The sequence below is a fragment of the Erpetoichthys calabaricus genome, chromosome 4, assembly GCF_900747795.2.
Source record: "Erpetoichthys calabaricus chromosome 4, fErpCal1.3, whole genome shotgun sequence".
In the NCBI taxonomy this organism is placed as follows: Eukaryota; Metazoa; Chordata; class Cladistia; order Polypteriformes; family Polypteridae; genus Erpetoichthys; species Erpetoichthys calabaricus.
Window position 1 is genome coordinate 335430074 of NC_041397.2, and position 24192 is coordinate 335454265.

Genomic DNA, 24192 nt, shown 5'->3' on the forward strand with positions numbered 1-24192 from the left:
GCAGTACCATCTTCTGAGCATCACATACATTATAAATAATGAACTTGCAAACCCTGTGCTCCTGTCCTACCAACAAAATCATTGTCATGATCAGAAAAAAACAGTGCAACACACCATGATGGACCAAAAATGATCTTCAGTGATGACATCCCCTGAGCGTCAAGCCAAACACAGAAGGCACGTCAGTGATGAAGAACAATGAGAAGTAACCCTGAACACCGAGAGCTGTTGAGCAGCTGGCTCATATTAAGGTTCATCAACAAGCCACATACACTCCACAATGCAGAATTCAAAAATGACAGTGACAGAGAAATGAATGATGACAAATGAGAAGATCATCAACTACCCTCAACTTCTGCCCACATGTAAACATTGTTTTTACATCCTTGCCTCAACGTTTAGTTACAGAGCACCACTTAGGACAGTTAGATCAGCGATGTGCTCTCTGTTGGTCGGTGTTTTTTCATACTGAAAATAAAAGAATATGAGGCCAAAATGGAAATGTTCAGCTTTCCTTATATGGACCTCCTTTATTTGAGGACTGGAGGTTTCCTTGTCTTTTTTAAAATAATTCAACAGTGTCATTTTCATAGGTGACCTTATTTTTATTCTGACTTATATTTTTTGAATATGAACAAATCAATGATTTAGACTAAATTAATTTCAAGATGTTTAACTTTAAACACTATAAAATGCCCAGCAGTTCACAGATCACATTAGCAGTCAAGGGAAATTATCAGCATTTTCTTCCTTTTCTCAGTCTCAGGAACCACGTACTACATTATGGAAAAAGCTGAGGAATTTTTCACAGACTTCAGTAGAGGAAGTAGTTGGGCCAGATGTAGGTTGAAGTAGTTTATTAATTACAGAGAACATAACCCTCAGGTTATCATGGCCACTTTTTATTATTCTGCCATAATTTGTGTTCTTAGCTGCTGTTAGTGCTTCTCTGTAAGCTCTTTGGTGGTCAGAGAAAGCCTGGATGTGCACGGTGAGGCCAGTCTGACGTGACATTCTCTCAAGGCGTCGGCCAGCTGCTTTCATAGATCACAATTCTGAGTTACACCAAGGAGCTGAACGTTTAAAGGAAACCTCCTTATGTTTTAAAGGAGCTGTTTTATCTAATGCTGAATGAAGGGCTGAGTTATAGTGGACAACAAGACTATCTAGTGCTGATGGAATAGCTGAAGACAGTAATAGATCAGAAATGGATCCAGAAAGGATAGAGGGACAGATATCTTTAAGGTTTCTGTAAGAGATTTGTCGTTTACAGGTAAGAGGAGGGAGAGATAAAGAGACAGTGAGAAATACTTCTTTATGGTCAGAGAGTCCCAAATCAGTGCTATAAATGTTGGCAACAGATAGTCCAGAAGTGCAGATCAGGTCCAGTATATGACCACCAGAGTGGGTGGGAAAATCAACGTGTTGTGTCAAGTCAAGACAGTCCAGTAAGGATAGGAATTCATTCCTCAGTTTACATGTAGGGATGTCAAAATAGGTGTTGAAATCATCAAGAACAATGACTCTCTGGGAGAGGGAACTTAATTGAGTTAAAAGATCAGTCAGATCAGATAAAAAAGACCAACTGTATTTTGGGGAACAATAGACAACAATAAGTAAGACAACACCAGATTTCATTATTAGTTTAAAATCCACACACTTGACAGACAATGGACAGTTAATTGGGATTCTTTTAAAGTTTAACTCCAATCTAACAATTAATACAATCCCTCCACCTTGTCTTGAGCTACGAGCCCCTCAGAAGTAAATGTATCCAGATGGTGTCGGCCCCATCAGAGACGTAAAGTCATTCATTTTTTGCCAGGTTTCTGTTATGCATATCACATCAAGGTTGGCATCTATAATAAATTATGATTGCACCAATGCTTTGCCATTAATAGCTGATGTTACACAGTTAAGGTCTTCATTATGTGGCCACCACAAGCTTCTTGCCAAAGTAAGTGACACCTTCTTCACTTTGCATGTCTTTCCACTGTGTACGTTTGTGGTCAATCAAGAACTGTTTTTGTCCTGCCTTTCTGGACAGGATCATCTCACACTGACACCATCATGCCTTGCACACTGAGACTCTGACATTTCTGCTTATTGAATTCTGCAACTCTTCCCATCAAAATCACAGACTTATGCACTGGAATGTACCCTTCATTATGAGTTGTTAACTTCTTAAATCTTCCCCTAAAAACTGGGCCTCAAAACTCCAAAGAGTTGAAGTAAGAAACAAAAGTATGTCATAGAAATATCTGAATAACACTACAATACACACAGACAGAGGTTTGTTTTTTTTTGTTTAAATAATCTGTAAACTTAGACAGAGGTGGATGTGTGGTGCAACCTGCTAATGATGTCATAATGTGCAACTTCCAGAATAAGCCCCCTTGGAACCCAATGTCACATCCAGGAAATAAAATCTCAGGATGGCGATGTCAAGGGAAAAGAGACAAAAAAAAAAATTTAAAACAAGTAAATCATAACAGAACCCAGCTGCTTGGGTACAGTCTAGTGCCATCTTAAATAGCTTGTGTGTGCAATGATGTGATGAGCCCTGTGGTTCAAAAGGTAATACAATATACTCAAAGCAACAATAATTATAATAATATTTTAAAATGCATAAATAATAATGAAAATATGCTTTTAAACTCATGTAAAAGACTGATGTGGGGATGGAAGTGCTTCTGTTATGGCATACAAATCCTACTGACCACAGTCACTCCAAAGCAAAAGAAATTGTTTCTGAAGCCCAACACAAGACATATTGCATAAAAGAGCATGGAGTGCTAGAGGAGCCATGAAATACATTGAAATATAAATGAATATCCAGACTTGACCCTTACCTTCAAACATTCAGTGTAATCTTCACGTCTTCCTCCAACGGTCCAGAGGCCACAAGACACGTGTAGACGCCTTTATCAGACACACGGACACTCTGCACAATAAGAGATACGTTGCTGCTCTTCAGCTTCTCTTGAAAAAGAGCTCTTCTTGAGTCGATGAGATTTATAATTTTGTAATCCAAATATAAAAGCACTGGTTAAAAGATATTAGTTGTGAACCACCTGACCTCAAAGCCCTCAGCATCTAATGCCGGTGACAGGGAGGCGGGCAGGATGACATCTTCACCAACGTAAGAAACAATGGAATGAGAAGGACCAACAACAGTGAACCTCTCTGAAAATGAAATGAATAGAGTTAAAGTCAAGGTGAACTATTTTAAAATAAAGAGAGTGAAGTGAAAAAACAGAAGAACATCATGCATGTGTGAATTAACAGGTTGACAATTCACTCTGCAAGTTCAACTCAGACAACATTTCATAATTCGGCAGAATTCTCTCTTTACTCTTCTTTTATAAAATGACCAAGAATGGGTTTACTGTAAAAAGTCCTACTGTGTCATCAGAGCTGGTCAACACATTAGGCAACATATACATTATGATGTTAAGGTGTGCTCGAAGTCTAATAATACTGACAACCCACTGTGGACAACAAAAGGCAACGTCTATCCACCCTGCCTAGAGCTCCAAATGGGCTTTGACCAGCACTGTGTGTCATTCAAATGGAAAAAACCACAGAGAAAAATATAAAAAGAAAACAAACTGCTCACCTGCCCAGGAGAAGTCTGCATGATGTAAAAACCATAAAATAAAGAGACTCAGTCCTGTGTGAACGATCATAACTGAAAAAGAAAGAACAGCTCAATGAAGCTTGTCAAATGGAGGACACTGTGATATTCTTGAAATGTAAATCAACTCACAACTGATGCAGCATGGAGAAGGACACCCACCACTGTGACATGGACACACAGCATTATCTGCATTATGTTGCACACATTAATGCGCACTTACGGACTTTTTTTGGAGTCATGCTACTGCCTGTCCACATTGGTGTTTCTTGATTCACTCCCAGATCTTTACACACTCTTAATTTCACTAACTGGTCTTATAGCCAAGTTCTCAGTATGTATACATGTTCTCTTACTGTAGATAAGTAACATATGGGCATTCAGATTAGTCCACCACAAGGATGACATGATCATCAGACCAGCAGATAAGGCTAATGCACGTGTGGACTGGTAGACTAACCTTTACCTTACACTTCAGTCTCCAAATGGCTTGTGAAGAAGGCCGCATGTCCACTCCTCAAATCTTACTAATACACTGGTGACCAGCATGTAGCTGCGCCCTCCTTTTCTCTTGTAATTAACAATAATACATTACCTCAATTTACTGATGAAATATCTCCACTTTGTACAGTTCAATTCTGGACAGGGTACCAGCCTTTCACAGAGCACACATGAGCATGAAGTCTCATTCACTTATGCAGGGCCAATGTCAAATCAAAAAACAAAGTATCCAAAAATAAAACTCTTCAGACAAAAAGAGACCATGCAGACTCCATGCAGACCATGCCAGGGCTAGGGATTCAAACTAAGAGTCTGGATTTGTGAGACCACCACTGTGCCACCAGGCTGCTGACATTTTATTTTAAAAGTTGTACAAACCTAACAGCCCTGGATTCTTTTTGCATTTCTAAAGGTCAATGTCATGAACAGCATATTTCAGCTTTCCTTCAAAGGTTGATGGTAGCACATGGTGAGGGTCCGGAGGAATGCTTTCTATTTTTTACTAGTGTAGTAAAGTGATATGTAAATGTATGCAATATTGTTGTAATTACACATAATACAGTAGTTCTTTAAGGTGGCTCAATTTTGTTATGCTGAAGGAGTCACGTTGAAGTTATAGTCTGGCATCAAAAAGCTACAAAAAACAATCTGTAAGATCTCAGGGACACAAAGGGACACATGGAGAGTGCTGGAGTGAGAGGCAGACGTAGAACTGGAGGTGTGTTGTGTTGATTCTTTAACTTAAACTGAATACACACAAGTGTTTGTTCTACATCCACCTTAGTGTCTGCTTCATGTGAGGACAAAACAATAATCTGCTTGTACCTTCAGACTACTTCACTTCTGCTTACACGCCATTCCCTATCCTGACAGTCCCACCATGTTCAGATATTTCTTAACAAACACCAAGATCAGGCCTGTCTAGGCACACCCTCATCAGACTGACAGGACTGGTTCTCTCATTTCTTTCTTATTTCAGTCAAATCACAAGAGTTACCAAGATGAAATGTGTCATAGTCACTGAGACCACTTTGTTACTGGCTTTGTATCGTATTTCTGTACGTTTTACCAGGCTGTGTACCTGACTGATATGTGTAATTGCTGTCACCCAATCCCAAAGACCCCAGAAATTCATTGCTCATTTTGTTAATTTCTCTCTCAGTGCTCCTGATGATGTATCTCAGAGTTGGCTTCCTATCTCATCTGTCACCACTGACAGTCCTCCTTACTTCAGTCTCTTAATATTCACCCCAACAGGCACACCAGACACAGCAGATCTGCTCCATCTATGAGTGGTGGCTCTGAGGCTAGGGATCTGCACTGGCAATCGGAAGGTTGCCGGTTCGAATCCCGTAAATGCCAATAGGGACTCTGCTCTGTTGGGCCCTTCAGCAAGGTCCTTAACCTGCAATTGCTGAGCGCTTTGAGTAGTGAGAAAAGCGCTATATAAATGCAAAGAATTATTATTATTATTATTATCTTTGTTTCTTTCACCTTAACACTTGACTTTATTGAAGAATCAGCCACACGTGGTACACTGAAGGGTTCACTCACTTCTCTGTATGATACCACAGTCCTTAATATGAAAGTTACAATGCAATCATATCAGATAGAGACAGCTTTGATAAATGTTTAGAGATGGGAGTGCTCTGTTGCATTTCTTTTTGCAGTAAAGAGCTCGTCCATACATCGAGGTTGAAGTCAGAGGCCCCCAGTGCTTAAAAGTATTTTCATTCTGCACAGACTCTTCGTAGTGCTACAGACAGGACCTTCTCCATTTTAAACCTGAGAAATGTGCTCTCAGAACTCTCTGATCCTCTATGAAGGCCTCCTGCATTTAATTCATCTTTAACTGGCTAAGCTGAAAAGTCACAGCCCACCTAAAATTCACTAAATAAGGGTCCAAAGTTTCCCTGCTATTGTCCGCTGTGTAAGCAATGCAGTGAAGAGCCGAGGCGCTCCTGGCAGAGGCAGACTTACCTGCTCTCACTTTGTTTGGCCTCAGTGCTCTCCAGGGGATTTGTCTTTGATCAACAAGCTGGACGGCTCGCTGTAGAATCAGCCAGTGCACCTCAGTTCAAGTTATCAGTCTGTGCAAGAAGATGGCTGAGCACAATTAAACAAACTCTTCAATCTCCAGCACTTTAGTTCATCTCACCCTTATTGTATTTCAATAGTTTCTCTTTCACTTTAACAAGGCATTCGGCCAACAGGGTCTCACCTGAGTCTTAAAGTGAAAGAACACAGGAAACTCCAAACATACTGTCTGCTTGATGTCTGGAAACACACACATTTAGTTTTTCCTTCTTCAACTAAGAAAATTAAACTTTTTTTTATAAAGGTAAAGGTGGTGGCTCTGAGGCTAGGGATCTGCACTGGCAATCAGAAGGTTGCCAGTTCGAATCCCGTAAAATGCCAAAAAAGGGACTCTGCTCTGTTGGGCCCTTGAGCAAGGCCCTTAACCTGCAATTGCTAAGCGCTTTGAGTAGTGAGAAAAGCGCTATATAAATGCAAAGAATTATTATTATTCTCTCATTTCAATCCAAGTATTTATACATTTCCCTGTCTAACAAGAGAAGACACAAACTGTGGTGATACACAATCGCATTCTCATCAGGTACGATGATGGATGACCTTTCCCTAGAAAAGACGTAGAACACATTTGTTCATGTGAGATAAAATCCAAGAAAAATGAAATGTAAAACATCAATCAAAACTGATCCCCCATCTAGGGTATGGCCCACCTATACAGCAGTTTAGGAGCGTGAACATCACCCGAATGACCCCAAGAATGATCCCCTGGACGACAACCCCTCCAGTGCACACTTACCCAGACAATGGGGATCAATGATCAACAGAGATAGCGGGAAGAAGTTTGCTTATCTATTAAGGATGATACCTGACAGGTTTTAATCTGGAGACATGGAAGGTTAACTGAATCTTAAAATGAGCTGCCAATGCTGGACTCTCACGTCTCCAGATACCATAGGGATCAAAGTACTGAGATGCCAGTTTTTGGGAAGGAGCCTATAGTCGCATATCTCAGATGGCCACTCACACCCACTAGCCAAATTTAAACACAGGGGATGTCCTCCTTTTGTGATCCACTAACTGATCAGCAGAGCCTCTTAATGTCCCACCAGTTGCCACCTAGAATAGAGATTGCCACCTAGAACAAAGAGAAATGGAAGAAAAATCTAATAGAGGAGAATGAAATCTGTGTAGACATTCCAAGATTGACCACTTGAGGATATTTCTAGTGATCTCAGCTAAGATCAAATAATCACTCCTATCATTTTGACTTGAATTGACTGTGCAATAGAGAAAATTCTCAAAGTCACGATGAGTTCTTTCTGTCAGCCTCTGGCGTCTCTGGGTGACAACCCAAAGTTAGAATAACTGTACAACTTAAAAGTGCACAAAAGAACCACCAGAAATGGCATACAAATTATAGTCCTTGGTTTGAAATAATTGAGCTGGAAAGCCATGGAAACAAACTGCATGCTTGAGAAAATATTTAGCTAATTCTTTTGCAGTAGAAAGTTTCTTGAAGGAAGTAAATAATGCAGTGCAATCGTTAAATGGCGGTAGATCTGTAATTAAATCTGTGTCGACAGCTTTCTAAGGGGCAAGAGCGACACAGAATTAGTAGTAACAGCCCAATAGGCAGACTTGGGAAGGATTTTGCTTTGTAACAAATTTTGTATGCTGAAATGTAATTTCTAACTTCTTTCTGTTTTTCCCAAATAAAATATATTTTGAGTTTATCTATAATATACACAGATATATAGCTAATATGAGTTCAATCTAATACTTTACCCTGTAAGTGTAGGGGAATGTAATAAACCAACTTCAAATTTAAGTAAACTTAAACTTAAATAACTTAAAGCAAGTGGGTATGGAGGATTGACCTTCACAAATCTGATCCTAAAGTTGAAATGGAGTTAATGTTGCTCCCAGAAATCTAGCAGGTAGAATGATAAGTTCTGGTTCAAAAACGCCAGACAAGGCATCCACTTAAGAAATTATAATGTTAAACTTACTAAGAAATAGCGCCCGCCTGGCATGCTGAGTATTTGGCCATTTGGCTGATTTTAAGTATGTTAAATTCTTATGGTCCGTGTAAATTAGAAATGGGTATTTTGCTCCTTCCGGCCAGTGCCTCCATCCTTGCCCACTTTATGGTTAAAAATTCACAAATTCTCCACATTATAACTTTGTTCTGCAGAGGATAATTTCTTTGAAAACAATGCCCATGAGTGGAGCAGATCACATTCTGAGTAGTGTTATGACAGTACAGACCCCAAACCAATGATCGATGCTGTACTGACTTCAACGAGAGCCCAGAAACCTTTATGAGAAAAGACAGGGAGAAAAAAATTGTCAGAACCGGCGATCGAAGGGAGAAACAACAAAGCCAGAAACAATAACCAACAGTCAAATTCTCAGTTCAGAGCCAAAGTCAATCCAAAAAAAAATTCTCAAAATAAAGCTCTTGATCATAAAGAATACATCTAATCTATATATTGTAATAAGGTGCTATATAGCGCCCAACCCGGCACAGACTGACACAGAGGCACGTGTAAAATCAAAAAAGAGTATTTTATTTTTCCTTCAGCCGTGGGGTACGTCTTCCCCGTGTCCCACAGGCCCAACACAGTCCCAAAACACTTCAAATAAAACAGGGAACCTTCCCAATCCTTCCTCTGGCAGCACCACCACTCCTCCCAGGCAACCTCGTCCTCTTCCTCCCGATTCTGGCTCCTGAGTGGTGGATGCTGGCCCTTTTTATAGCCCACCTGGAAGTGCTCCAGGTGCTTGATCACCTGTTGCTAATTGCACTTCTGGATGGGGCTGTAGAGGTGTCCACAGAGGCTGCGGGATCCATGCAGCACCCACTGGCGGCCACCCCAGGTCCCCACAGGATTGTGGAAAACTCCATCTTCCATGGAGCCCTGCGGGAAACTGAGGCACCAATGTCACCCAGGGAGGCTGCCACCAAGCGTCCCGGGGGAGGTACTGAGGAGCACATGGCTGCTCCCCCAGAACATATGCAGCAGGGGTGTCACCCGGCCGCCCATTACAATATATAAAAGTCAATGTGTGTATATGTACTTGTATGTATGTTCCAGCATCATGCCCATGATTTTCATGAAACTTGCTACACATGTTTCTCAATGGTTGACTAAAAATACTGTAGGGTGAAATCAGCCCTAACCCACCCCCTTCTGGGTAGGGCGGGAGGTGATCTTGTGGTCTTGTATGCATGTTATCATTCAGTTGACACTCGGAACGACCATCAGAGGGCGAACTGGAGGTGACTGCCAGCATTCTTTAGGTTTGAGCGCCACCGCGCCTCTGTTGCTTTTGAAATTAAATAGAGTTCTACATGTGGAAGTGTGTTTGTCTGTCCGTCCTGGAAGTGAGACATAGAGTTGGAGTGAGGGCTCCAGCTCCGAGGATACGCAAGCGAGGCCATCACACTGGCAAAAGGAAACCTCCTAAGAAAGACAGTCGCTTAGCTGCTAATGAACAACGATATGAGCAGGTTGGCAACACGAATCCTCATAGCAGACAGATGCCCAGAGTAGTTCTGACGATTTCAATACTTTCTAGGATCCCGTGCTGTTACACAGTTAATGTATAGCAGGCGACTGCCAGCATTCTTTATGTTTAAGCAGCATTGTAATTGCTTTTCAAATTAAATACAGTTGGCCGGTACTGAGCATCAACTGGATGATAACGTACATACAAGACCACAAAACAAGGACTTTTGTGAGTCTTTATTGTTTGTTAATTTATTTTTATTTTTAAAGTTGTGTTTTTTTAAATTGTTCTCAAACAATAAAAAAAAAAACACTTTATTTTCCTCTTGGGCAATGCTGGGTATTTCAGCTAGTATATACAGTATGTATACAGTATATAAAAGTCAATGCATGTGTGTGTGTATGTACTGTATGTATGTATGTTTGTGTGTATGTATGTATGTTCCAGCATCACGTCCGAACGGCTGGAGCGATTTTCATGAAACTTGGTACACATGTTTCTCACTGGTCGACTAAAAATACTGTAGGGTGAAATCAAACCTAACCCACCCCCTTCTGGGTAGGGTGGGGGGTGATCTTGTGTTCTTGTATGCATGTTATCATCCAGTTGACACTCGGAATGACCACCAGAGGGCGAACAGGAGGTGACTGCCAGCATTCTTTAGGTTCGAGCGCCACCGCCGCGGCCCTGTTGCTTTTGAAATTAAATAGAGTTGGCCGGTTCCGAGCATCAACTGGATGATAACATACATACAAGACCGCAAGACAAGCACATTAGTGAGTCTTCAATGTTTGTTAATTTATTTTTATTTTTACATTTTTTATTTTAATTATATTTTTTTTCGAACAATTAAAAAAAACCTCTTTTCTTCCTCCCGGGCAACGCTGGGTATTTCAGCTAGTCTCAGATAAATGCAAGACTGCACGTGTCACCTTTTGAGTGGTCTCACAGATTACATCATAGTTGTCCAAATGATGGATTCTGATGACAACGAGAGACGTGCTAACCTTGACACAGCTGAGCATGGAAGAAAACAACACTGTGCTGAAAATCATGGGAAACTGTAAACATCAAAATAACAAAATAAGTTATTTCCGATCACTACTTAATTACATTTGATTTAGTCCTGCCCTTGCCAACACACTCCCAGATTAAAACAAAGACAGTGCGACATCTGGATTGTAATTCTGCTTCAAAATTTATAGATACTTTGAGTAAGTCGAGTGTAATTGTGGAAAACCATTTAGATCAGTTAACATCAAATGTAAACACGGAAAACAATTTAGATCAGCTAACATCACATTATAATGTGACCTTGAGAGATGCTCTGGACACTGTGGCTCCCCTTAAAACAAAAGTGATCAAAGCACATAGAAACTCTCCCTGGTTTAATGAAAACACTCGAGCTCTTAAATTAGAATGTTGAAAACTGGAGCGCAAATGGAGAACAACAAAGCTACATGTCTTTCAAATTGCATTGACAGAGAGTGTTAATAAATATAAAAAGCTCTCTTTAAAGCTCGCTCAGAATACTATTCTACATTAATAGATAGCAGTAATAAAAATCCTTGGGTAATGTTTAGAACAGTGGCTAAATTAACAAATGGAAATTCAGATCAACAGTGCAAAATATCAACAGATATTAGCAGTACAGAGTTTATGAACCTCTTCAATGAGAAAATTAAAAATATAAGATCCCAGATCTCAGCGTCACACTACAAACCACATACTAGCTTAGCAGACACTGTCTCACATTGCATTCAGCACTTTAGTAATTTTAAACCTGTAACTGAGCAAGAAGTCTTAACTTTAATTTCTAAAATGAAGCCCACTACTTGCTGCCTGATCAAGTGCCAACAAAACTAGTAAAAAGTGCAATGGACTATTACTTAAAAAGTCAGACCTAGACCCACACATACTAAATAATTATAGGCCTATTTCAAATCTACCGTTTCTCTCTAAAATACTAGAAAAGGTAGTCGCCAGTCAGCTTCAGTCACACATTACACATTACAATTTATTTGAGAAATTCCAGTCTGGTTTTCGCACTGGTCATAGTACAGAAACGGCACTAACGCGGGTTGTAAACTACATTCTGATATCCTCTGATGAAGAAAACTCCACTGTAATTATGTTGTTGGACTTAAGTGCAGCGTTTGACACCATCGACCATTCTATTTTACTATACAGGCTAGAAAATGATGTTGGGCTTACAGGCACTGTGCTCGCTTGGTTTAGTTCTTACTTATCAAATCGATTCCAATATGTACAGAAATGTGCTGACAGGACTCCATGATTATGCACAGAAGTTCAATATGGTGTCCCGCAGGGCTCAGTACTGGGACCTTTACTGTTTTCACTTTACATGCTTCCACTGGGATCTCTCATTAGGAAACATAATGTTAATTTTCACTCGTATGCAGATGACACCCAGTTATACCTTTCATTTAAATCAGATGAAGTTTCTCCGATGTTGTCTTTAATTAGTTGTGTTAGTGAATTAAAGGAGTGGATGAATGAGAACTACTTGTCTTTAAATACAGATAAAACAGAGATGTTAATTGTTGGAGGGAATGACGTTGATCATAACAATATTTTGTCATCATTTAACTCAGTTGGAATCCCAATTAATTTTTCTGAATCAGCCCGCAATCTAGGAGTTATCTTTGACTCTAGCATGTCATTTAAAGCGCATATTACAAAGTTGTCCAAATCATGTTTCTTCCATCTTAAAAATGTTAGGAAATTAAGGCGCTTTGTAAATAAACAGGATTCTGAGAAACTAATTCATGCATTTATTTCTAGTAGGATTGACTACTGTAATGCGGTGTTCACTGGATGTTCAAACTGTTCTTTATACAGCCTCCAGTTAATCCAAAATGCGGCTGCGAGAATTATTACAAGAACAAGAAAATACGAACACATAACTCCAGTGCTTAAATCCTTACACTGGCTCCTGGTTAAGTTTAGGGCAGATATCGAAATCCTCCTTTTAACATAAAAAGCATTATAAATGGCCAAGGTCCAGCTTACTTGTCTGAACTTATCATGACTTACAAACCAGAGCACACATTAAGATCTCAAGATGCCGGTCTGCTTATGGTTCCAAGGATTAATAAAATAACAATGGGAGGTCGAGCTTTTAGTTACAGGGCCCCTAAACTGTGGACTGGTCTGCCTGCTACTATAAGAGATGCCCCTTCGGTCTCAGCTTTTAAATCCCGGCTGAAGACTCACTACTTCAGTTTAGCATATCCTGACTAGAGCTGCTGATTAACTGTACAGACTGCATCTCTGTTGTTAGTCATTAGCACTAAAACATAAGTAATATGATCGTTATAATTTGTTACTAACCTTCACCTATTCTGTTTCTCTTCTTGGTACTCAAATGTGGCACTTGGTGCCACGGCCCACCTGCCAAGTTGTTTTGCCCACCTAAGGTAAAGTCATCCCTGATGGAGGATAGCAGGAATCGTGGGAAAGAGGGGTCCTTTCATCGGATTGGCTGCCCCAGCACTTTTTCAGCCGTGGAATGGCCAAATGGGGGAGGCAGCTTGATGGATGAGGTCTCCAGGAGTCTAAAAATATCCAAATCTTGTTATGTGATATCATCTACTGTTAAATTATGCTCTGTACTTCAAAAAAAAAATTATTTTTTATTTTTTATTGAGGATTTGTTCTGTTCTGTGTATTGTATTGTATTGTATTGACCCCCTTCTTTTTGATACCCACTGCACGCCCAGCCTACCTGGAAAGGGGTCTCTCTCTGAATTGCCTTTCCTGAGGTTTCTTCCATTTTTTCTCTACAAGGTTTTTTTTGGGAGTGTTTCCTTGTCTTCTTAGAGAGTCAAGGCTGGGGGGCTGTCAAGAGGCAGGGCCTGTTAAAGCCCATTGTGGCACTTCCTGTGTGATTTTGGGCTACACAAAAATAAACTGTATTGTATTGTATTGTATAATATCTTCAATGGGTTTCTTCTTAAAACTGGAAGAACAAAATGTATTCATGAAATGCAACAAAAAAACAAATCAAGTTGTAGAAAAGAGAATCTCACCTCCTGCTGGTGAACAACATCTCAATAAGCAGTGAGTTTGATTTGACGGGGCTCACGTCTATGCTGTGAACTCAGAAGCAGTGAAATCAAACTTAACACTTCCTAGAAAATCAGAATCCACAGAATGAAGCTCTTTATGACATTTAAAGATGGCAGAAGTTTGTTAGCAGGTACAGCTTAGAATTGTGAGGTGGACTGTTACTACAATTGGAGAACTTTATTGGTAACACTGAGGATGTGTGAGAACATGTAAGCAGTCATCATCTTTTACACTCGTTCAGTTTCAGTGCTGATATTATTTTAGATTTTTTTATTACCCTAAGTTCTTGTCTATAAGCCGGACTCATGTATTAGCCGGAGACCAAAAATCATACGAATTTTTAAAATAAAATCGTATCATAGATAAGCCGGACTCATGGATAAGCCGAACGTACTATAACCTATAACTAATAGAAGGGAGGGAGGTCAGTGGTCTCACTCGCGCCCATTTAATTTCTTTAAGGGGGGAGAGAGTGTGAGATATTGCCGTCTCTCTCACTCCCCGCATGGCGCGGTTGGAGCGGCCGGAGCGCGTTCTTTCTGCTCTGGGCGTCGCCGAGTCAACACGAGCGCGTAGCGGTCATTTAAATTGTGATTTTATATGTAAGCATATTTAAATATATATCGCGGATTTCTGCGGACAATGGGTCTTTTAATTTCTGGTACATGCTTCCTCAGTTGGTTTGCCCAGTTGATTTCATACAAGGGACGCTATTGGCAGATGGCTGAGAAGCTACCCGGCTTACTGTTCTCTCTCTCTTGCGCTGACTATCTGTGATCCTGACGTATGGGGATTGAGCAGGGGGGCTGTTTGCACACCTAGACGATACGGACGCTCGTCTAAAAATGCTGAAAGATTATCTTCACGTTGCTATCTTTTGTAAAGCTGATTCCTGAAAAGACATGCTGCACAGTGCTTCGCATACTTAAAAGCTCGAAGGGCACGTATTGATTTTTGACTGAAAAACAAACTCTGTCTCTCTCTCTCTTTGTCTCCTCCTGACGGAGGGGGTGTGAGCTGCCGCCTTCAACAGCTTTGTGCCGCGGTGCTTCGCATACTTAAAAGCCAAACAGCCCTATTGATTTGTTTGCTTCACTCCTTTGAAGAGGAAGATATGTTTGCATTCTTTTAATTGTGAGACGGAACTGTCATCTCTGTCTTGTCATGGAGCACAGTTTAAACTTTTGAAAAAGAGACAAATGTTTGTTTGCAGTGTTTGAATAACGTTCCTGTCTCTCTACAACCTCCTGTGTTTCTGCGCAAATCTGTGACCCAAGCATGACAATATAAAAATAACCATATAAACATATGGTTTCTACTTCGCGGATATTCTTATTTCGCGGGTGGCTCTGGAACGCAACCCCCGCGATGGATGTATAAGCCGGACTTATGTATAAGCCGATATTCTATTTTTTCATTTTCACAACTTTTTTCCTTAGATAAGCCGCGGCTTATTGACAAGAACTTAGGGTAAATGAAACAACTCCGATGCAGTTGAAGTGCAGACTTTCAGCTTTAATTCAGTGGGGTGTACAAAACGATTGCATAAAAATGTGAGGCAACTAAAGCATTTTTTGAACACAATCCCTTCATTTCAGGGGCTCAAAAGTAATTGGACAATTGACTCAAAGGCTATTTCATGGGCAGGTGTGGTCAAGTCTGTCGTTATGTCCTTATCAATTAAGCAGATAAAAGGCCTGGAGTTGATTTGAGGTGTGGTGCTTGCATGTGGAAGATTTTGCTGTAAACAGACAACATGCGGTCAAAGGAGCTCTCCTTGCAGGTGAAAGAAGCCATCCTTAAGCTCCGAAAACAGAAAAAACCCATCTGAGAAATTGCTACACTATTACGAGTGGCAAAATCTACAGTTTGGTACATCCTGAGAAAGAAAGCAAGCACTGGTGAACTCAGCAACGCAAAAAGACCTGGACGTCCACAGAAGACAACAGCGGTGGATGATTGTAGAATCATTTCCATGGTGAAGAGAAACCCCTTCACGACAGCCAACCCAGTGAACAACACTCTCCAGGGGGTAGGCGGGCGTATCGAGATCCAAGTCTACCATAAAGAGAAGACTGCATGAAAGTAAATCCAGAGGGTGCACTGCAAGGTGCAAGCCACTCATAAGCCTCAAGAATAGAAAGGCTAGACTGAACTTTGCTAAAGAACATCTAAAAAAGCCAGCACAGTTTTGGAAAATGGACAGATGAAACCAAGATCAACCTCTACCAGAATGATGGCAAGAAAAAAGTATGGAGAAGGCGTGGAACAGCTCATTATCTAAAGCATAGCACATCATCTGTACAACACGGTGGAGGGAGGCAGTGTGATGGCTTGGGCGTGCATGGCTGCCAGTGGCACTGAGACACTAGTGTTTATTGATGATGTGACACAGGACAGAATTCTGAGGTGTTCAGAGACATACTGTCTGCTCAAATCCAGCTAAATACAGCAGTCAAATTGATTCATGATACAGATGGACAATGACCCAAAACAGACAGCCAAAGCAACCCAGGAGTTTATTAAAGCAAAGAAGTGGAAAATTCTAGAATGGCCAAGTCAGTCACCTGATCTTAACCCAACTGAGCAGGCATTTCACTTGTTGAAGACTAAACTTCAGACAGAAAGGCCCACAAACAAACAGCAACTGAAAGCCATTGCAGTAAAGGCCTGGCAGAGCATTAAAAAGGAGGAAACCCAACATCTGGTGATGTCCAGGAGTTCAAGACTTCAGGCTGTCACTGCCAGGAAAAGGTTTTCAACCAAGTATTAGAAATGAACATTTGATTTCCAGTTCTTTAATTTGTCCAATTACTTTTGAGCCCCTGAAATGAAGGGATTGTGTTCAAAAATTGCTTTAGTTGCCTGACATTTTTATGTAATCATTTTGTTCACCCCACTGAATTAAAGCTGAAAGTCTGCACTTCAACTGCATCGGAGTTGTTTCATTTCAAATTCATTGTGTTAATGTACAGAACCAAAATGAGAAAAAAGTTGTCTCTGTCCAAATATTTATGGACCTAACTGTATATAATCATTGGTTTCAGAAGCACCTTGGTGCTCCACACTTTCTGACTGGTCAGGTTTCTTGACTCTGTTGGTGAATCTGGTGGTCATTTCAGTTACCTCCAAGTTAAATACGGATGTACCCTGAAATCCAGTATCCCTCGGTGGATAATTTCAAGTAAAAGATTATCTTTGATTGTGTAACAGTCTGTAGTACTAGGGTGTTGTACCATGTCAGCCATTATGGATGTGGTGAGAAGTTAAACAAGATGACACCTTTTATTGGCTAACTAGAAAGATTATAATAAGCCAGCTTTTGAGGCAACTCAGACCCCTTCTTCAGTCAAGTTGTAATCAATGTGTGTATGTAATCAATGATATCTCGCCTGAAGAAGGGGCCTGAGTTGCCTCAAAAGCTGGCATATTGTAATCTTTCTAGTTAGCCAATAAAAGGTGTCATCTTGTTTAACTTCTCACCATATTGTATAATAGTTAGAGGTAAAAATCAGTCCAAAATCAGGACGTTACATATTTGATTTTAGTTCCATTGATTTCTGTTTTGCGTTCTCACGTTAACGTCTCCCAGTTTAGGTGCTCACAATAATCCATGGGACCTCGTTCTTATCAGTGGATTGTATTTCAGCCAGTACTTCTCTGGCTGGGTTTGAATTCTTGTTTTAAGTCTTTGTTGTTCATTTTTTGAGTGTTTAATTTATGTTATGTTACCTTTCTTTATAATTTGCTGTATTCCCTATGCCTGTGTTATGTTCCTTGTGTTTTGTGAGTGTTTCCTCAACAGGCCCATCACAACAAGAGACAGCCCTCAGCACTATAAAAGCAGGGACATGCCACAATCCCTTGTGGTTCATTTGAATACGCTTACGAGTGGTGAGTTTCTTGGTTTTCTGATTTTCTGCGCCTATTCTGAATTTTCTGGATTTCTGACCTCTGTGCTTTGCACTTTCAGTTATTTGAATTTGTGATTTGGACTTCAGTCAATTCTTCTTTGTCTTTTGTGTTCCGCTGAGTTTGCTTTTTGTTCAGAGCATTTTTGTGAAGAATAAATCTTTTTAATTATAAAGATTCTGTCTTTGCTGTTTTCCCTTGTCACTAGCTGAGTTTGACAGTTTTCCTGTCTAGTGGGCAATGTTAGGATTTCTCAGGACTTAACATGCTTTGTAACTCTTGAGATTAATTACATTTAAAGCACCCTTTGAGTTTTTGAAAGTACTCAAGAAAGGGACAGCCAAAGGCATCTTACAGGTGTGTGTCTCCTCCTAGGTGTTCACAGCCAACCTCCACTTCAGCGTTAAAACAAGACCACCAAGATGCTTCAGTGGTTTAGGATGCCACGCTTCTTATAATGAATCAAAATCATTTTTCATGCCCACCTATTTTTTTTTTTTGTAAAATTAAATATATTGAGTACCCATAGCTACATCACACTAAAAGGGTGTTAAGAGGAGAATGTTGTTGATTTCCACTTCAGGACATTATGAATACTTAGTAAAACCCAGTGCTTTAGCCAATACCCTGACATTTTTTAATCTCATGTACATTTTGGCCTTGCTTTTAGTGATAGGACACTCATAGTTTCTTGTGATTGTGAGACACACATAACTCATAAACATCTTAATAAATTTAAGAAGAAACACAATGTTTGCAAAGTTGGAGAAATGTGTGTTTCAATAATCTTCTGTTTTATTTTTGGCATATCAGACTACTCATCACAGACTGAGCATGACTATTACCAAAGTTCAAGCCTTTATAAATTGGCCAATATCGAATTTAGTAGGCCAGCCACACTTCTTTATGGACTTTGTAATTTATAACAAATACTTCATTAAATGATTTTAGGTCCATTGATTCCCCTATCTCTGAAAACACAATGAAAAACTTTAAGTGGACACTGGCAGCTCTAGAAGCTGTTCATGATCTGAAAATACCGACTGAATTAGACGTAGACGTGTCCTGAGTAGAGGTGGTCCAAATTCTCTTGAAGTGTTTACCAGACTCGGGTAAATTACCTCGGTGCCTTTAACTCTCAAAATGTATAAACTGCTGAACAAAATTATGAGGTAGGGAATCAGAAAAATGTTGTGCTTCTGCTGTTTTTAGACACATGGAAACACTGCCGGAATGTACAGTGATGACATTTGACATTTTTATTGTTCATGAAATCTTAACTTACTAAAGGTGACTAAATATTTCAATGCCAGACAGGCACATTTCACCCTGTTGTTTAGTTGGTTCAACTTTCTGTTCCCATACAAACCTGGTCACTAAATCAACAAGGCTGATACCTTATCCTATTAATGAAAGCCTTTTATATTAGAAAGTTAGCAATAACCCATAATTCCACCTGAAAATATTTTAGCTGTTACTGAACTGAATTCTACTAATATCAAAAAGTTATTGTTATGATCAGGGAAAACAAGATTTCCAGCTGAAGGGGTCCTTTGTTTCTGTGATGATTAGGGATGAATTTTAGGGTCTAATTGCTTTTTCTGTATTAGACGCCATTTTATGTACGCGCCATTAGTGTCACATTCTGTGTTTCTAAGGGCTTGGTCTCTGGGGTCGTGAGCTTGAGTTCATCAGCACAACGGGACAGATGGTCAGAAATTGCACCAAGTTTGATCTCATCTGTGGATAAATCCTTTAAACACAAACAAATGCTCTCTTTGCTGTTAATCTTCATGTCCTGCCTGGTTTCAGCCTTAAGGTTTTGGTTGCTTTCTTTATATTTTATTTGTTTTGTTTTGTCTTTTTTGCATCTCCCGGTTCTACTCTAAAAATTAGTTATCTCTTTCCAGCCAAGCCAGGACAGTTATATGTTTCTTGGTCTGTTCATAAAGAAGCTAGTATTATTTTCTTATAATCAACAATATTTCCATTCATTCCCTGTCCTTAATATTGATAAGATTATCCCCACTTCTACCACTTTGAAGCATTATGAATAGTTAGGATTGCAGTACAGATCTGTAAATATCCCAGTCTTCGTCCAGTCATCTCTCCACAACATCACCATAATGTTTTTGGTGTCAGTGTGGAAAACTGGCAAACTGAAGACCAGCAAAGTGAACTAAGCGAGAAGTTGTAAACCAAAAGGGTTTGTAACCTGAAAGAGAAGCCCACCTTGTGACAAAGTCAACTCAAAAGATAAAGTTCAATCAATAAATTGATTAAACTTAAAATTAAGCAAGAAAATTTGAAATGAACGCTGAGACAGAAGTTCAGTATAAAGCCATAAGGACACGTTACTCTTCTCTGCACTGTACAGTACTTTTGAACTAAGATATTTTATCATCACAATACTTTACTTTGACATAATTCACATACAGTATATATTGTAAATACAAACAAGAGAGCAAAAGAAGAGTTGGGTTTACAGGCTGGGGATCCCCATTGAATGAGACTCTTCACAAAGAAAAGAATCACAAATAGCAACAGAAAGTTCAGAGCTTCAGCAACATGGCGCTTTAGTGCCCTCTAGTGGGGTAAAAGAATCGCTGGCTCATAGGCTCAACTCGGGCTCAGATAGATAGATAGATAGATAGATAGATAGATAGATAGATAGATAGATAGATAGATAGATAGATAGATAGATAGATACTTTATTAATCCCAATGGGAAATTCACAATAGACAAATAAATAGATAGATTCATAGATAGACAAATAAATGACAACTCCAGTTGACTTGGTGCCAGTTTTATGCTGGTTGGGCAGAAGAGGCTGGGCTTGAGGACGAAGACACATTTTCCTTAATTTACTCCTCTGCTCCACAGTTGAAAATCACAAATCAGACAATTCAGATGTGATTAAAGTGCACATTGAAGACTTGTCATGTTTGGCACATTTAGTGTCACAGGTGTTTGTGATTCCTCAGGTGTGTTTCATGGCTTCATAAGATATCTCAGCTTCCCGCTGCCCTTTGGAGTCTGTAGCTGCCATTGTTCAACATGAGGACAAGAGCTGTGCCAGTGAAAGTCAAAGAAGCCAATATGAGGCTGAAAAACAAGAACCAAACCATTCAAGACAACAGTAAAACCTTAGGATGACCTGAATCAACTGTCTGGAACACCATGAAGAATAAAGAACACATTGGTGAGCTCAGTAATCACAAAGGAACTGGTAGGCCAAGGAGGACCTCCACTGCTGGTGACAGAAGAATCCTCACTGTGGTCAACAAATAGCCCCAAACGCCTGTCTGACAGATCAGAAACTATCTTCAGGGGGCAGATGTGGATGTGACAGAGATGACTACCTGCAGAAGGCTTCATGAACAGAAATACAGAGACCACACGGCAAGATGCAAGCCATTAGTGAGACACAGATACAGGAGGGTCAGATTATAGTTTTTGAAAAAGGACTTCAGAGAGCCTGCAGAAGTTTGGAATTAGGTCTTGTGGACAGATGAGACGATGATGAACCTGCATCAGAGTGATAGCAAAGCAAAGTTTAGAGATGAAAATGCCCTGGTCAAGATCCAAAGCTGACCACCTCATCTGTTAAACATGATGCTGGGGGTGTTATGGTTTGGGCATGTGTGGCTGCCACCAGTCCTGGTACACTTCTCTTCATTGGTGATGGAACTGCTGGCAACAGTGGCACAATGAATTCTGAGGTGTACAGAGACATCTGATCTGCTCAGGGTCCAGTAAATGACCCCAAACTCATTGGATGGCGCTTCATCCTACAAGAAGATAATGATATAAACAGACTGCTGAGGGAAGACAGGAGCTTTTCAAGGCTACAAAATGGTAAATTCTTGAATGGCCAAGCCAGTCACCCGATTTAAATCCAACTGAGCAGGCCTACCATATGCTGAAGAGATAAACCTAAGGGGACAAGCCCCCCAAACAAGCAGGAGTTGAAGATGTCAGCATTAGAGGCCTGGCAGAGCATCACCAGAGAAGATCCTCAGCACCTGCTGATGTCTATGAATCGCAGACTTCAAGAAGTCATTACATGCAGGAGATATGTGACAAAGTCCTAAATATGACATCGGCTTTTATAGACCTACCATTGCTGTGTCCAAACATGAAGGTGTCCTGAAAAGGGAGGACCATGTAGACAAAGTGCTGTGTTTTCTACAAGGTGTGACCAAAATGTCAGTAAATCCACTTAAATGAAAGTCTGCAATGCGCACCTCACTCACATCTGAATTGATTTGTAATTTTAAACTGTGGAGCAGAGGGGCAAATCAAGGACATGTGTGTCTTTGTCTCAGACATTATGGAGGGCACTGTAAGACAGATTGACCGACTGTTTACCTCATTGTTCTGATTGTTAGAAACTAAAGCAGTCTGATTGGGAAATCTAAGGTACTTGACAATGAATCGAAGAGGACAGGTCTACAAATCTATGAGGACAAGACAACATACACGATACATAAGTACAGAGAGTGGGGTAAGATTTAGCAATGTAGAGACGCTGACCTACGACAATAAAAAAATGACTGAGGGTGAGTGACTTCAGATACTTAGGAGTCATTTATAATGAACACTACGTGGTACATTCTACAATTAAAGCAAGGCAAGCTGCGATACACAACAAGCTTTATTATGCTTTACAAGGACTAATGACATCCAGTCTGGTGACCTGAAAACTAAAGGAGCAGATTTATCAAGTCCTAATGAAACTAGCACTTCTGTATGAGGCTGAATGTTAGACATTAACCAAAAGTGAAGAAACCTGGGAAATGCGAATGAAGATGGCACATGGAGAATAAGGACTAATGCTGAAGTCACGGATGGAGTTACAATATACCTAGTGACTGAGGTGACAATCTAAAGACTCTTGTGGCTGTACCACTGTGAAATATCACAATAAATACATAATAATATTAAATATGGGAGTTTGCAAGTTCTCTCTGTTTCCTCCCACGATCCAAAGACATGCAGGTTAGGTGCTCTGGTGGCACTAAATTGTGTGTGTATGTATGTTCACCCTGCGATGGACTGGCGCCCTATGCTGACTGGGATAGGCTCTGGCAGACCCCCATGACCTTATTAAGGACTAAGTGGGTATGAAAATGACTGACTGACATAAAGGAATAAGGAACAAATGGCATATTTCATGACCCATTTAATAATTTAGACTTGCATTTCATGTTCTTATTATTTATATTTGTCACATTTCACAATACTATTATTTATTTATTTATTTGCGTATTTATTCATCCATCCATCCAATTTCTAAACCCACTTTATCCTGTGCAGAGGCAGAGTCACACAGAAGATGTTGCCTATCCCAGAAAGCATGAAGCTCTTTTCCTTTCTTTTCTTGTTTGTGCCAATTAAATATCACATAAATCTCATTCATCAGATTACAGTGTGCCAACTCTGCCAGTCAGTATGACCCATGTAACCATGTTGAGGTAAGAAAAACTCAACTAAAATTTTAAAATGGCATCCATCTGGTCACAAAGTTATTAACTTTATTAATACTTTGAAGACCTCCTCAATCCCATTAACATGCCTTCCAATGAGGAAGCAGAGCCTGGGGACTCAGAGGTGGGCTCTCCCAATTCTGGGACTGAGGTCACCGAGGTGGTTAAAAAACTCCTTGGTGGCAGGGCCCCGGGGGTGGATGAGATACGCCCGGAGTTCCTCAAGGCTCTGGATGTTGTAGGACTGTCTTGGCTGACACGCCTCTGCAACATCGCATGGACATCAGGGACAGTGCCTCTGGATTGGCAGACCGGGGTGGTGGTCCCCCTCTTTAAGAAGGGGGATCGGAGGGTGTGTTCCAACTACAGAGGGATCACACTCCTCAGCCTCCCTGGAAAAGTCTATTCAGGGGTCCTGGAGAGGAGGGTCCGTCGGATAGTCGAGCCTCGGATTCAGGAGGAACAGTGTGGTTTTCGTCCTGGTCGCGGAACAGTGGACCAGCTCTATACCCTTAGCAGGGTCCTGGAGGGTGCATGGGAACTTGCCCAACCAGTCTACATGTATTTTGTGGACTTAGAAAAGGCATTCGACCGTGTCCCTCGGGGAATCCTGTGGGGGGTACTCCGAGAGTATGGGGTACCGGCCCCCCTGATAAGGGCTGTTCAGTCCCTGTACGATCAGTGCCAGAGCTTGGTCCGCATTGCCGGCAGTAAGTCGAACCCGTTTCCAGTGAGAGTTGGACTCCGCCAGGGCTGCCCTTTGTCACCGATTCTGTTCATAACTTTTATGGACAGAATTTCTAGGCGCAGCCAGGGTGTTGAGGGGGTCCGGTTTGGTGGGCTCAGGATTGGGTCACTGCTTTTTGCAGATGATGTTGTCCTGTTTGCTTCATCAGGCCGTGATCTTCAGCTCTCTCTGGATCGGTTCGCAGCCGAGTGTGAAGCGGCTGGGATGAGAATCAGCACCTCCAAATCCGAGACCATGGTCCTCAACCGGAAAAGGGTGGAGTGCCC

General features: G+C 40.7%; 1 protein-coding gene and 1 long non-coding RNA gene across 4 annotated transcripts in view; both read right to left on the reverse strand.

The window, feature by feature from the left end:
- The window catches only part of LOC114641362 (butyrophilin subfamily 1 member A1-like), a 994484-nt gene that overhangs the window by 260162 nt on the left and 710130 nt on the right, over nt 1-24192 (reverse strand). The window lies entirely within an intron of this gene.
- LOC114645002 (uncharacterized) overlaps nt 2676-24192 on the reverse strand; it is a 35512-nt gene continuing 13995 nt past the window's right edge. The window contains exons 2-3 of the long non-coding RNA XR_007934792.1: nt 3620-3691; nt 2676-3186 (exon numbers count right to left, since the gene is read on the reverse strand). This is a non-coding gene — a long non-coding RNA (uncharacterized LOC114645002). The remainder of the gene's footprint in view (nt 3187-3619; nt 3692-24192) is intronic.